The following is an 11820-nucleotide window of genomic DNA, read 5'->3' as shown; positions in this document are numbered from 1 at the left end:
CTCCATCATATCTATAAGGCAGGGTCGTTGCAAGAATATACCTGAAGTTTCCTTTTTTCCTCTGGCATCCAGTGTGTCTTCAGTTCCTTTTTTTTTTCCCCCCAAGCCATTCCCACCCTCACCCAGCCCTCCAGCTCCAAATTTACCAAGCTGAAGAGGAGGTCCTAGGAAAACAAAACAAAACAAAAAACCCACAGGTGAGTTCTAAGCAGGCTCTGGCTCCCCTGTGCACATCTCTCTTGTTTGAAACAAGTAAATCAAAGCAGAAGGCACTTGAGTGAGCCACCATGTCCCTGAGACTTGGATTCGTCAGCTGTCAGGTGGAGTCAGTAACCGCCCCTACCTCAGAAAGTCCTTGTGATATGAACTGAACTGACACATGTGAAATGGGCTCGGAACATACAGTAGCCGCTTAGTAAGTGTCCATCTATAATTTTAAAAGCCCAGTCAAAAGGCAATCTCACTAAAAATAATTGTTCAAGAACATGTAAAACCTCCCCAATAGCCAAGAAAAGACCACATCACCCTCTTCCCAGGGAGCACCTGTTCCTTGATATCACCCTCCAGTACCCTCACCTGCAATTCTGCACACCCAGGCTAAGTCCCCTCCACCCCAGTTTCTGAGAGTTCAGATCTGCACGTTCCCCTCCCGGACCGCCCTCCCCACCCTCCAGTTATCTGTGCTGCCCAGCCCCGCAACCTGTCTGTCTCTCTAACACCTCATCTTCCTTATTATTTTATTTCCCCACTTTCCTCACTCAGAGAAGGGTGGGAGCAGGGAGAATCACATAAGGCAGGAGACCCTGAGAACCAGATGGACGCAGCCCCTGTCCCCTGGTGCCTTGCCCCTACCCACAGCTCCCACTAGCTCACCTCTGGCCTTCTGGTGTCCCCTTTGCCTCCCCACCCCCTCCCATCACTCCCACACTGAGCAGTCGGTGCTTTCCAGTCCCCACTACTTTCCCCTCCCCCTCTGCCCAAGAAGGCTCACAAAGCCAGGCCAATTTCCAGACCTGCAGGTCCACAGCTCTGGCAAAAAGCCCAATTCTCCTGCCTGGCAACAGTCGTTAGCTAGAAGATACTCTGAAGTGGGTTGAGGGGCAGTGTAGTAGGAAGACCATTCACTGAGATTCCTGACCCTCTGCAAGCTCCAGGCTCACTAGCTCTATGACCTTGAAATTGTGCTCTCTGAGCCCACCTATTTAGCCTCTCCCAATAAATACTTCTAAAAATACAATAACACCAACCCTTACTTCATGTGACTCTGTTTCCCCTCCTGGGAACTACAAGGGCAGCACAGTGAGTAGGGATGAGACTTAATCCTTCTTAAACTGTGTGATGTTGGACAAGCCCCTTTGCCTCTCTGTGGCTAGGTGCCTTCATCTGTCAAATGGAATGATCTGACACCCGCCTCACAGGCTTGCTCTGAGAAGCAAGACAATCACAGGAAGATAGGAACATACTTTGTCAAGCTGTCGGTTGTCACAGAGGAAGGTTTCTTCGAAGATGGATTTTGAAAACAAAATAATGGAATAAAAAGGTAATGAACATTTCTGTTTCCAGCAAGTTGGAATAACGGAACAGATTTAACCTCCCATCTGACAGCAACAACAACAAAACGGTGAAAATACGAAACAACCATTTTCAAGACAGTGGATATAAAGTAACAAAGGATAATGACCCTTGTGAGAGCAAATGAATGAAGTGAGCCCTCCAGTTGCCTTACCTCACTGCCTGGAGGGCGAGTCTAAGCTGTGACTCAGGGAGCAGGGAGACACCGGTTGGCAGACAACTGCACTGAGGAGAAAAAGCAGACAGCTGGGAGACACTTAGGGTCCACAGGACGAAGCACAGATGCCAGGGAGGAGTGAGCCCATGAGGAAAACTCTGGAGGCCCCTGGAGCCTGTGGCAGAGCACTGAGCCGTGCATGTGAGTGTGTGAGGAGTCCTGCTGAGGCCAGGAAGCACTGGCTCTCTGACAGCGCTAGAGGGACAGCTGTGGGTCCTTGCATAGGCTGGGAACAGTGCCTGCTCCTACCATCCGGTCTGTAAAGCCTCAAGCTTCAGAGTCTGGGTAGAACACTCACAGTCCTGCCTTCATAATGAGGAACGATTAGCCCTTCACTAACACGCACTCTGGTCCTCTGTAGTAATCTTGAAAGCAAGATACAAACAATAAACTGTTTTCAAGTGATTAAACTGCTTTCTAAAGTAAAGCTCGAGACTTTTTGTAGAAATATTAAAATAGCCAGCAACCAACAAAGTAAAATTCACAATGTTTGGCATCCAATAAAAGATTTATAGGCATGGAAAGAAGCAGGAAAATATGACCCACAATGAGGAGAAAAATTAATCAAAATCAATCTAGAACTGACACAAATGTTAGAATAAGCAAAGAAGGACATTAAAACAATTATTGTATTTTAATATATATTATATACATTAGTACTTTATAATAGTCAATATTGTGTTAAAATACATATAATTTACACTTATACATTTATATGTAATATAATAAACACAAAATATAACATTATATTTGATATAGTATAATTACTTTCTTAATATTCCACATTTTCACAAAGTTAACTAGGGACATGGAAAACATATTTTTAAAATATATTTTTATTTATTTTTTTTTAAAGATTTTTATTTATTTATTTGACAGACAGAGATCACAAGTAGGCAGAGAGGCAGGCAGAGAGAGGAGGAAGCAGGCTCCCCGCTGAGCAGAGAGCCCGATGCGGGGCTCGATCCCAGGACCCTGGGATCATGACCTGAGCTGAAGGCAGAGGCTTTAACCCACTGAGCCACCCAGGTGCCCCTAAAATATATTTTTAAAAGGCCCTAATTTTTAAAAATGGAAACTATAATATCTAATGAAAAATATACTGTATGAGATTAAGAGCAAATCAGTCATTATAGAAGCAAATATCAGTGAACTTAAGGATACAGCAATAGAAACTATCCAAAAATAAAAAATACAAAGAAAAAATCATTTTTTGGAAGATTTGGATCTTAAGTAATCTCTACACCCAACATGAGGCTTGAACCCACAACATCAAGATCAAGAGTCACATGCTCCTCCGACTGAGCCAGCCAGGTGCCCCAAGAAACTAATTTTAAATAATGAAATAGTGTCGGTAAACTATGGAACAACTTTAAATGATGATATATATACACATATAGGCATATATACGTATTTATATGTGCAACTGGAATTCCTAAAGAAGACAGGGATGGACAGAAAACTATTTGAAGAAACAACAACCAAAATATTCTAAATTTGAAGAAAACACACAGATTCAAGAAACTCAACAAACTCCAAGAACAAGAAACATCAAGAAAACTATACCAGGACACATCGTAATAAAATTGCTCAAAACCAGTGAGAAAATCTGAATACAGAGAAAAAAAGCACATCACCTCTAGGAAACCAAAGATAAGAAGAACAGACTTCTCATCAGAAACAATGCAATCAAGAAGACAGACAATGGACAACATATTTAAAGTACTAAAGGAAAAACTGTAAACCTAGGGATATACCACCGTGTTACTGGGTTGGACTACTCAATATTATTAATGGTCAATTCTCCCCAAATGGATGCATATAGTCAACACAGCCCAAATCAAAAATGTCAGGAAGATTTTGTATAAATTGACAAGCTAATTCCAAAATTCATACAGAACTGCAAAGGAGCTAGAATTCTCACACACACATGCACGCACACACACAACTCTGAAAAAGAATGTTGAAGGGCTAAGACCACCTGATTTCAAGAATTATTGCCTTAATCAAGACAGCATGGTATTGGCATCAAAGTAGCCACATAGATGAGTAGAAGAGAAAAGAGTCAAGAAATACACCCACACATATACGGGTTTTTGGCAAAGGTGCAAAGGGAATGCAGTAAAGATAGCTTCTCGACAAATGATACAGGAACAACTGGATATCCATATACAAAAAAATTGTCGATCCATACTTGTTACCATCTACAAAAATAACTCATAAATGGATCACACAGAGAAAAACAAATACTATATGATCTCCCTGGTATGTGCAATCTAAAAAACAAACAAACAAACAAAAATACTGAGCCTGGGTGACTCAGTCAGTTGAGCGTCTACCTTCAGCTCAGGTCATGATCCCGGAGTCCTGGGATTGAGCCCCACATCAGGCTCCTTGCTCAGCGGGCAATCTGTTTCTCCCTCTTCCTCTACCCCTCCCCAACATGTGCATGCTCTCTCTCTCCCTCATAATTAAAAATCTAAAAAAAATTAAAAATACACAGACACACAAGCTCAGAGATACAGAGAAAAGATTGGTGGTTGCCAGAGACAGGGCGGGGTGGACTAAGCGGGCAAAGGGAGTCAAAAGATAAAAACTTCCGGTTATAAGATACCTATGTCATTGGAATGTAATGTATAGCATGATGACCAGAGTTAATAATTTTGTATTGCATATGTGAAAGTTGCTAAGAGAGTAAATCTTAAAAGTTTTCAACACAAAAAAAATGTTGTTGTAACTATGTCTGGTGAGGGATGTTAACCAGACTTACTGTAGTGAACATGTCATAACACATACAGATATCAAGTATGTTTACATGGGGCCAATGTAATGCTGTATGTCAGTTATATCTCAATTTTTAAAAAATGGATCATAGATCTAAAGGTAAAACCTAAAACTACACAGCATCTAGAAGAAAACATAGGAAAAAGTCTTCATGGATCTGGGTAACACAGCATATCAAAGAGTTCTTAGATCTAACACCAGAAGCATGACCATTAAGATCAAATACATAAATTGGACTCCATCAAAATTAAGCACTTCTGTTCTTTGAAAGACACTTTTAAGAAAATAAAACAGGCTACACACCGGGAGAAAATACTTGTGAAGCATATGTCTGTTATCCAGAATAAATAAAGAACTCTCAAAACTCAGCAGTAAGAAAACAAACAACCCAATCTTTAAAAATATGAGCAAAACATTTGAACAGACTCTTAACGAAAGAAGATGGCAAATAAGTACTCGAAGAGATGCTCTATATCATTAGTCATTACAGAAATGCTAATTACAATCACAGTGAGATATTATTACATGTCCATTAGAAAGGCTTAAATTAAAAAGACTGACCACAGCAAGTGTTGGTGGAGAGGTGGAAGAACCAGAACTCTCATGCTGGTGAAATTAAACATATACTGATCATATGATCCAGTCATTCCACTCTTAAGAGTTTACCCAAGAGAAAAGGAAATAAATAACCATACAAAGAGTTATACACAAATATTCATAGCAGCTTTGCTTGTAATAGCCAAAAACTAGAAACAAAGCAAATGACCATCAATAAGTGAATGGATAAACAAAGTGTGCTACATCTATCCAACGGACTACTATTTAGTAACAAAAAGGAATGTTGTTTATACAAAGATCACCATGGCTCAATCTCAAAGTAACTATGCTGTTTGAATGAAGCAAAACAAGAGCTACATAATGCTATTTACCTACAACTTTAGAAAATTCAAACTATGGGGCACCTGGGTGGCTCCAGTCAGTTCAATGTCTGACTTCAGCTCGGGTCATGATCCCAGGATCCTGGGATGGAGTCCAGTGTCAGGCTCCTTGGGAGTCTGCTTCTGACTCTCTTCTGCCCCTCCTCGCTGCTGGTGTGCATATTCTCTTTCTCTCTCTCTGTCTCTCTTTCGCAAATAAATAAAAATCTTAAAAAAAAAAAAAAAAAGAAGGAAGGAAGGAAGGAAAGAAAAGAAAAGAGGGACGCCTGTGTGGCTCAGTCGGTTAAGCATCTGCCTTTGGCTCAGGTCATGATCCCAGGGTCCCGGGATCAAGCCCTGAATCAAGCTCCCTGCTCAGTGGGAAGCCTGCTCTCCCTCTCCCACTCCCCCTGCTTGTGTTCCCTCTCTCACTGTTTCTCTCTCTGTCAAATAAATAAAATCTTTAAAAAAAAGAAAGAAAGAAAATGCAAACTAATCTGTAATGCCACAAAGTTGATCAGTGGTTACGTGGCAGGAAGTTGGAGATAGAGATAAAGAGACATGAGGAACTGTTTGTAGGTGAGGAGTATGTTCACTACTTTGATTGTGGTGATGGGTTTCATGAGAGAATGCATATGCCAAAATTTAGCAAACTACACACTTCAAATATGTGTAGCTTATTGTATGGCAATATGTACATCAAAAAAGCTGTAAGAAAAAAAAAGATATGCATATATAAAGGATTACTGCTACATCCAGTACAATTCACATCAGGTCTTTTTTAATTTTTATTTTTAAATAATTTTACACTTACAGAAGAGTTGCAAAGATGGTACAGATCGTTTCCAAATATCATTCACCCAGCCCCCTGATGTTAACAACTTACATAAGCATGGTACAGTTATCAAAATGCACACAATTTCACCACTCTGTCTTCCTCTCTGGGAAGCCTGCTGCAGTCCAACAGACCAGTCCTCCCAGTAAGAAGGTCTAGGCCTTGGCCTCCAGCTTTATGCTGCTCTGTATGCAATCAACACTCCACATTCCGGACAGCTCACCATGTCCTCCCCCAGCCCCATCTCTCATTAGCTCCAGATCCTACAGCTAACTGTATCCGCCATGTCTCCCCAGCTATCTCACAGATGCCTTAAAAGCAGCATGACTAAAAAATGAATCCATAACTGTCCCTGCACCCCCAAAAAATCTTCCTACGGTCTTGAACTTAGCAAAGGTATTGTCAAACCCATCACACATCAGACATCTCAGAGTCTTCTTGGTCTCCTCTCTCTCTTAGGGTCCACCAACAGTAAGAGACCAATCAAATTTTGCTAACTCTTCTCCTCCTGTCATTCAAACCTCACCCCTTAGGCCCCATCTCAACTGCCACATCTTTACTCAGGCCCTGATGTCAATTCTCTTAGGGCTGTCAGAACAGGCCTTAAACATTCCTGTACTTCGAGTCTCTCCTCCTGACCCTATTGCCTAAGATGATCTTTCTAAACTGCCCAGTGCCCTAAGTTACTTCCTCCTTCCTAAAAACTACAGTGGTTCCCAAATACCCACAGGGTAACACCGTGGCTTCAGGTAGGATATTCAAGGTCCTTTTGAAGCAGCCTTCAACATCCGGTCTCAACTATCAGCCAGCCAGTTCATTCCTCGAAGAAGCCATGATATGAAATGGAAGTCCTCCCCATCCGAAGCCCACCAGGTATCCCTCACGCTTTTGCCCTGTTGTTCCCTCAGCCTAGAAGGTTTTTTTCCTATCTTCCCCACTAGGAAACTCCTACCCAAGGTGCAGCTCTATTTTTACCCTCCTGAGCCTTCTCTGAAGTTACAGGAAGAACTGCAAGTCCCCTTCCATATACAACCAGAATCCATCACACATACTTCAGAGGCGGCTTCCTGTGTCCTCCTCCACAATATGTGAACCCCACAGAATTTTATTTATCTGATTTCTTATCTTGATCCCTAGCACCAGCACAGGACTGGGGACCATACAGACACACTGATGGCCACACAACTGGATAGAGATAAGCAGATGTATTATTCATGGATGGGTGGACAGAAAAGGAGACTGACAAAAAGATGAACAGATAATGTATGGCTAGACGGATGGACAGATGAGATCATAAGCACTTCAAGGGCAGAGATTGCTTCTTATTCAACTCATTTGCAGTGCCTAGAATAGGGCCAGATGTTCAACTTATGTTGCTGAAGGACGGAGTGAATGATTGAAGCACTAGGTTATTGTGGTAAAGTTTTGGACTAAGAGTCAGAAAATCTGATTTCTATCTCTGTCTGTAGCCTCTAGTTGTCTATGTAAACACGAGCAACTTAACTAAACACCTTCAATCTACTCTTCTGTAAAATGGGTAGACTGGATTCAATGATTTCCAGGGTCTTTTCCAAACACTCTGTGTTCCCTGACTTGAAGCTGCCCAAATCGAAGACCAGGCTATGGGATAGGAGGACGAGCTTCAGTTAAGCAAACCTGTGTTTATTTACAACTTGTCCTGATGCAGAGCCGTTCCAGATCCCTGTCAACGATGGGGGAGAAAAGTTAACACACTCCAGATTAGATTCCGTGCAAACTGTCTGGCTCAGAGCCTTGTGGGGGAAACGAAAGACAGGCTGAGTGTAGAGCCTGAGGGATAATTAACAGGGAAACATGAACCTCTCCCGGGAGGGGTGTACCCTGCCCCCCCCCCCCAGTTGAAAGGAAGGACTAAAGGGCCAGGCCTCACCACGCCTCCCAAGGCCCCTGGCTGATGGCCAAATGTACTCTAAGCAAAAGGATGGTGGTTTGTTCCCAGAGCACGTGGTCTGTCCTGCCAGAGTCATACCTGCACTCCCAACGTGCTCTGGAGAACTAACTGCTCAGAGCACGGGCATCATTAGTTACAGACGGGCATGTGCTGGGCACTGTCTACGTGTCCCCTCATCACCTCTCCCAACAATCCAGGGGGCAAGAGCAATGGTCCTCACTTCGGGGAGGAGGACAACGAGGCCAGTGAGTGGCAGATGGAGAACCTAAACCCCAAAGCTGATGGCTGCCTGTCTGCGGACAGCCAACCCAGAACTAGCGATGCGGAGACTGCAGACTTCGTGCAGCAGCCGATTGGAGTGACACCTGCTGGAGCTCACCTGACCCTCTGAGGGGTGCTTTCACATGGATCCCAGCTTACAGTGTGATCCACTGCTCCCCTTGTGGAGGCAGGGACACTGAGACTCAGACCAACCAGTGAGTGAGCCAGTCACACAACTTGTAAAGGTTGAACCTGGGATTTCCTCTCCGGGAACCGGAGTCGCGGACCAGGGCTCCTAACTGGTGAATTAATCCATTACCATGTGGTAGCTGGAATGGACATCTGTGAATTTGCCTAAACATCCATTCTACCTGCCTCCGGTAACTGCATGTAGATTTCTTTGAGGATTCACACCCACACCCCACCAGCTACCAACTCAGTCCATGTGATTTGGGCAGAACTATATGCCCTATACTTTCCTAACCCCATGCAGGGTGGGCAGATGACCCCTTGGTCCCAATGAATGCATGGGACCAAAGACGTCCAATGAGACTAAGTCCCATGACATCGGAGCAAACCATTGAGAAAGTGGCACGCTCTTCCTGCTAGGGTTTCTGAACTGGTAAAAGGGAAGCCAGAAGCTGCCAAGAGCCACCTGAGACATCGCAAAGAGACAGCCCACCAGAGGGTAAAGACAACACAGAGAAAAACAGACAAGAGATGGGGAGATACAATTTTCTAAGGACCTATTCTGAAACCTAGATCCAGCCACACCTTAATATATTCGAGGTACATGAGCCAATGAATCACCTTTCTACTTGAACCAGTTGGAGTCAAGTGTCTCTCACATGCACCTAAGAGGCCCTGAGTCAATACAGCCCTTCATCACACTGAACTATCACTTGTGTCCTTGGCTGTTGACCGGTTAGACCCAGGTCACTTGAGGGCAGAAGTTGTCAAGGCCACCACTGGGTCTCAGTGCCTGACTCCAAGCATGCCTGATGAGTATCTGTAGAATGAATAAAAACCCAGCTTGACTCAATGATCCTTTGTGAAGCTGGAGGCACTCAGGCCCAAGAAGACTGACTTCTCTGGCCTGGCCCAATCTTCCATCCTCCTCTACCCATCTTTTAAAGTCAATTCAAAGGCTGTCTCCACTGAAACTGGCCCACAGCCCTATCCAACTCCAAAAGTGCTCTTACCTGCATAGGGTCTTCCATGGAATGTTTCTACCTTATGCAGTAATGAGTGCCCATGAACTGACCTCTCCACTCGACTGAGGAATACTAAGTACAGAGTCTAAAATGGAATCATTTGGGGCGCCTGGGTGACTCAGTGGGTTAAGCCGCTGCCTTCGGCTCAGGTCATGATCCCAGCGTCCTGGGATCGAGCCCCGCATCGGGCTCTCTGCTTGGTGGGGAGCCTGCTTCCCTCTCTCTCTCTCTCTCTGCCTGCCTCTCTGCCTACTTGTGATCTCTGTCAAAAAAATAAATAAAATCTTAAAAAAAAAAAAAAAAAGGGAATCATTTATACAACAAGCTGGAACTTGGCACCCTCCAGAGCTCAGAAAATGCTTCCCGAATCCAGGGGCTCATCTCATTCCATAAGCATATACCAACCTCTAGTACATGCCAAGCACTGAGAATAGAGGTGAGTACAGCATGAGGGTTAAAAATAATGACAATAGTAAGAGCTAACATTTACTGAGTTATTTATTACTTTGTGCCAGGTACTAATCTAAGCATTTTGCATGTACTAATTCATTTAACCCTCAGAGCACACTAGTGAGTTAGTTACTATTATTATCCCCCATTTTATAAGTGAGGAAAGTAAGGCTCAGATGTCAAAGAACTTGTCCAAGTTCACAAAGATAGTAAGTGGCAGAGCCAGGATTTGAACCCAGGTAATTTGGTTCCAAAACCCTACTTTCGCTATGCTGGGGGATCATGAGTATTTAGTAGGCTGTTTGTCATACGCCTGGCCTTTGCCTTCCTAATGCCTACATACCCCACTTCTGGAAAGAGCTAAAAGTAGAACTGACCATAACCAAAGCTGCTGACAGAAAGACTGGGATTCTGAAGTTAGACACACTGGTCTGAACTTCTAATAGTACCATTCTTTGGCCCAGTATATCCTGGTGTAAAGTCTCTAAGTCTCATCTTCTTCAGGATTAATAATACTTCATGGACAGGTCTGAGGGTTAAAAGAGCAAATATGTGAATATCACATACCAGCTGTCACTGGTATCTTTTATTATTCTCAGAGAATAAAGCAACTCATCAATATACAGGGCTTGGCACAAGGTATATCATCAAATACTATAAATGTGCTTCTAGTTTTGTTTTGTTTTTTTTCCCCTCCCTCACCACACTCTATGACCTTGAAAGAGCACCCACACTTCTCTGAAATGATTCAACCAGTGCTGTTTACCAGGCCCCTAGAAAGCCCTGCTTCCAGCCAGGCTTCAAAATGGATTAAGAATTTGGAATTCCCTTTATTTCTCCACCCACGGGATCAAAGGGTGCAGGCAAGGGCTGGGGAGCGGGGGAGGAATGCAAGATGGAAAAGCCAAGTTTTGAGCTGGCAGAAGAACAACTGTGGTTCATGCTAGGCTCTCCTGAACTGCAGGGCCCAGGCCCCCATGTTCTGCTCTGCCCGTGCCCTTGAGAAATAAACACAGCTGCCAGAAAACAGGACGCTTCAGCTAGGGCTAATCCTCAGCCACAAGACAAGCAGGAACTCGGAGGGGCCCTGCGATGAGAACCAAGTGTTTTCCAAAAACATCAGCAAATACACAGAGCAGGAGGGAGGGGAGAGCACAATGCGAACACACAATTAGGCTTCAGAGCACGAATAAAGGCTGAACACACAGACCAGCGCCAACCTTCTGGACGCCCACCTCCCTCCCTGCGGCCTTGCCTCCACTGCCCTCTAGTGGCCAGACAAGGACACACCCGTGGGTTTAAACCCAGTTCCCAGGGCTGGAAGGAGGTAAAGCGGGATCACAGGGCTTGGAGCCTCTCAGAGAAACCAGATCCCTTCCTCTCCATCCCTCAGCCACTGGCCTCGTCCAGCCTCTCCCTCACCTCTCCCTAGCACCTCTGTGACAACCTGCTTGTTGGTTTTAATAAAAATAATAAACAGCCTCGTGAATGCTGACTGCAGGCACTGTCCTGAGCCCTTACATGCCATTATCTCACTGAATTCTTCCAACACCCTTTGGAAGTGGGCAGTGTCCCACCTAGAGATGAGGAAACACACAGAGGCTCACACGAGTTTGAGGACTTGGCCCAGGCCCTTTGGC

This window comes from Martes martes, assembly GCF_963455335.1.
Source record: "Martes martes genome assembly, chromosome: 5".
Classification (NCBI taxonomy): domain Eukaryota; kingdom Metazoa; phylum Chordata; class Mammalia; order Carnivora; family Mustelidae; genus Martes; species Martes martes.
The sequence above is the reverse complement of the archived record's forward strand: the minus strand, read 5'-3'. Positions refer to the sequence as shown.